The sequence below is a fragment of the Salvelinus alpinus genome, chromosome 12 (assembly GCF_045679555.1).
Source record: "Salvelinus alpinus chromosome 12, SLU_Salpinus.1, whole genome shotgun sequence".
Classification (NCBI taxonomy): domain Eukaryota; kingdom Metazoa; phylum Chordata; class Actinopteri; order Salmoniformes; family Salmonidae; genus Salvelinus; species Salvelinus alpinus.
In genome coordinates, this window is record NC_092097.1 from 22717770 (window position 1) to 22721583 (window position 3814).

The 3814-nt window shown below is 41.5% G+C and overlaps 1 long non-coding RNA gene across 1 annotated transcript; it reads left to right on the plus strand.

Annotated features, from left to right (window-relative positions):
* The first annotated feature begins 999 nt into the window (after nt 1-999).
* On the plus strand, nt 1000-2262 carry LOC139535228 (uncharacterized). The gene is made up of 3 exons (XR_011667086.1): nt 1000-1105; nt 1217-1321; nt 1434-2262. It is a non-coding gene; the product is annotated as an uncharacterized lncRNA (long non-coding RNA).
* The last annotated feature ends 1552 nt before the right edge of the window (nt 2263-3814 follow it).

The window sequence follows — 3814 nt, forward strand, 5'->3', positions numbered from 1 at the left end:
CCCCCCAACAATAATATTGTGTCTTACGACTCCTAATCTTAAAGGCCTTTCAAAAACTATTTTTTAGGTGGGCTAAAAAGTCATTCATCCCAGCGATGTCGAGACCACCCCACCCCTGCATCTAGGGGCTAGCACCCCGGAGATTTTAGAATATCCAAAAGGATCCTAATGTTTAGACACCCCCAATACCATGTGTTTGAAATGTGTCAAATATACCATGGGCGGGGGTATAGCCCGAAAAAACGACAAACCCCAAATGCTATGTAAAAATCATTCAGGGGTTTTTCTCTAGGTCGTAGGGCTACAAAAGCTCTAGAAACCAGGGGCAATGTTAGAAACGTTTTAGCGACGCTACAAACTTCCCCTACAGCATCCCCCAGGAATAGTTAACGGACTGAAGCGTTAAAAAGATAATCTGGGAAAACAGTCTAATGGATCTATCGGAAGGTGAGTTCTTGAAATAAATCTTTATATTAGATTTGGTTGTTGTGGGGAATTGTTTGAAAAGCGTGGTATGTTATAGAAATATTAAACAATCATTAGGACCAGTATGCTTACCGTATAACAAGGCAATATTAGCTAAAGTGATTATAGCTTTAATATTGTCGAATGTTTTATAGATTCTGAAGCATTCACGCAGATACTCCGAGGTATAACTGAGCTCGAACCATCCAATGGGGCTCCGGAACAAATTGCAGACAAACAAACGCCTACCCTGAATTGTAAACGTAAGTAAGCTCCAAGAATTCCATACATAAAAATATTTATACCTTAAAAACAAAAAGTGTGGGCATCTTATATTAAAAGTTATTTTATATGTTTACAGAGGACCTAAAGCCTAGAAGGTTAAACGAGGCCCTATGGAGCCTGAACGGTTTCTGCCAAGCATATGACTACGAGACAATTATCACCTATGACCCGGATGTTTTTACACACAAGCCACGAACACAGGATTTAAACGGCAGGTCAACTCCCCTGGGACAGGACACCGGTGTCCCCCATATTTCTAAACACCAACGGACAATTAGTGCTCAGATCCACAGTTCCGCTTCACCCGAACAATTCTACTTGGCCAATATTCACGAGACCTCGTTCCAAGGACAAGGTATGAATCAATTATATATTATTATTTATAGCGATATTTTATTATTTTATTATTTATATATTTTTTTATGCCGGAATATGTTAAAACAAGGCCTTATATTGTTTTTTTCAGGCTCAACATCTACCGAACCTGCAGATGCTGTAATACTGGCTGAACAAAGACATCAGCCCCTGGTTTCAGAACTTCTTCAGAACAGCCCTCGTCAAAAAAGCCGAGGTATTTAATTAATGTATTGTTAATATATAGGCTTATATCTGAAATGTATTTGGCATTTTTAACATATTTTAGGGTTAATAACCTATTTTTGTATGTATTATTTTTATTTCAGACTCCTCACCGGCTTATAAAGACAACGCACAAACATCGGAGGATGCCCAGACAAGCATCACCGAGGAGGCTCCAAAGACACCAGTCAAGAAAACAGCGAAACCTGATGATTTCAAAGATTTAAATGACATTTCTGAGGTAGACGATTTGATGTTCTGTGAAGCTGCCAACCTTCTTGAATCGGCCAATTCTGTGGGGGCAACAGCAGATTCTGAAATAGACCAAGACCGTTTTTTCAAAGCGTTTACCCTGGGTTTAAAATCACGAAAGGCTCTACTCCAGAGGCGCATGTGTATTCTACTCGAGCATCAATACAGTCAGGATGTGTCATTCTGGCGTAGCGAGCTACCCCGTATGTTAAAAAACATTAGGGCTAAAACAAGCAAATACCGCCGTTAAAAAACACACATGTAAACACACACACATCCTTAATTAGACAAATGGCGCCCCCTATAGACCTAAGCGAGACAATTGAAACCCTCTTAGCCATGATCCCTACAGAGCTCCAAGATATAGTTAACCATATGAATGATTCGGGGGTAATTGACATAATGACAATAGATGAAAATCTATTATCACAGATTCCCTCCGAACTCATAGACATTATTACACGTATGAATGAGTCAGGGCCTTCCGAGGAAAACATGTTATCACAGATTCCCGAAACCATCATATCTCTAATTACCCAGCTTAACGCGAGCCCTAGGTTTAATTCGGCCCCACATACACCTCTAAGACAGCCTTTAACAACATTGTCCGAAGAGTCTGAAACCCAATATGATGTTTTTGAACAGTTGGACAAATGTCTAGCAAATCTGGAGGGGGGCGGTCTTGAGCTCAGTGTACAGAACGAGAGCCCTAGGTTTAATTTGGCACCCCAGACACATATAAATCAGCCTTTAACACCAATGTCCGAAGAGTCTGAAACCCAATACGATGTTTTTGAACAGTTGGACAATTGCCTAGCAAATCTGGAGGGGGGAGGTCTTGATCGAAGTGTACATGTTTTGCGCCGAAATAAATTCAACAATATTGAGGTTCGACAGTTTTTCAATTTCGCATGGGGGGGTCAGATTCGGGAATATGCTGTGTTTTACGTAATGCTTATGGACACTTTGAATGAACTGTTAGCTAGAATTAGAGATTATAGCGAACCAAGGGATCTCTTACAGTTGGAAATTTGTGGAGACAGTCTACAGAGCAAGGTATCGCTTATTTTACAGAATGGTGAAGCAGATCTTGAACAATTTGTTAACCTGCTAGAACGCCTTGTTCAGTCAAATTTAAACGTGCTAGCAGATAGGACCCTCGAACTTGTAGTACAATTAGTACGGCAACCACAAGGGGGCGGGGGTCAGAGAAGGAAGCTCGATAGTCTAATGCAGTCCGAAATCATAAGCAATAAAAGGGCCTATCTCATAAACGTTCCCAATCCAGGTAATAAGCTATGTTTTGCCATAGGTTTGGCCCACTTACTCAGCCCCGGATGTACTGATCAAGCCGCGTTACAAAAAGCTCGAGAGCTACAAACTGCGGTGGGTCTCGGTATACAGGATGCTGTGGCTTTCTCAGACATAGTCAAATTTGAAAACTTTCTGAACATCAAGATTGTGGTTTTGTACCACAGTAGGGCTAATGACGCTCTCTTGAAGTTCCAAAATATACCCGAACCACATCCTAAGACTATGTACTTTTATGTGCAAAATGAGCATTACTATGCCGTAACTAACATCACAGCGTTTTTAGGCGCCCCATATGTCTGTCCCGCCTGTCATACCGGCTACACACGCATGGGGGGGCACTCGTGCCGTTACAACTGTTCAGTATGTCTGGATAAACAGTGCCCTATGCAACCGCTAAACTTGACACCCTGTGAGGATTGTCACCGCACATGTCGTTCGGCCTACTGTTACGAAAAACACAAAACTGAAACATGGCATCCCAAGGCATGTAAATCTGTAAGCAGTTGTGACATTAACAAGAAATGTCCAAAATGTCATTGCAATTACAACCTTAAAATAGATAGCCCTAAACCTCATGTTTGTGGAATTATACACTGCCCAATCTGTAAAGGGCCTTTGAAAAGCAGAGACGCGGAAGCGGTTCAAGAAGTAACACATGAGTGTTACATTCAGCCCTTGGCTGAAGATGAACATACAGAGAAATATGTGTTTTATGATTTTGAGACAAATCAGCAATCAGGGGTTCATTTGCCTATTTTTGTGTCCACCATGACTTTCAAGGGTGAAAAGTGGTCGGCCGAGGGACCCAATTGTGCCCGGCTCTTTCTAAAACATTTTAGAAAAGCCCAGTACAGAAACTTCACGTTTATAGCTCACAATGCTAGAGCCTATGACTCCTATCTGCTTCTGAACCCTTTGA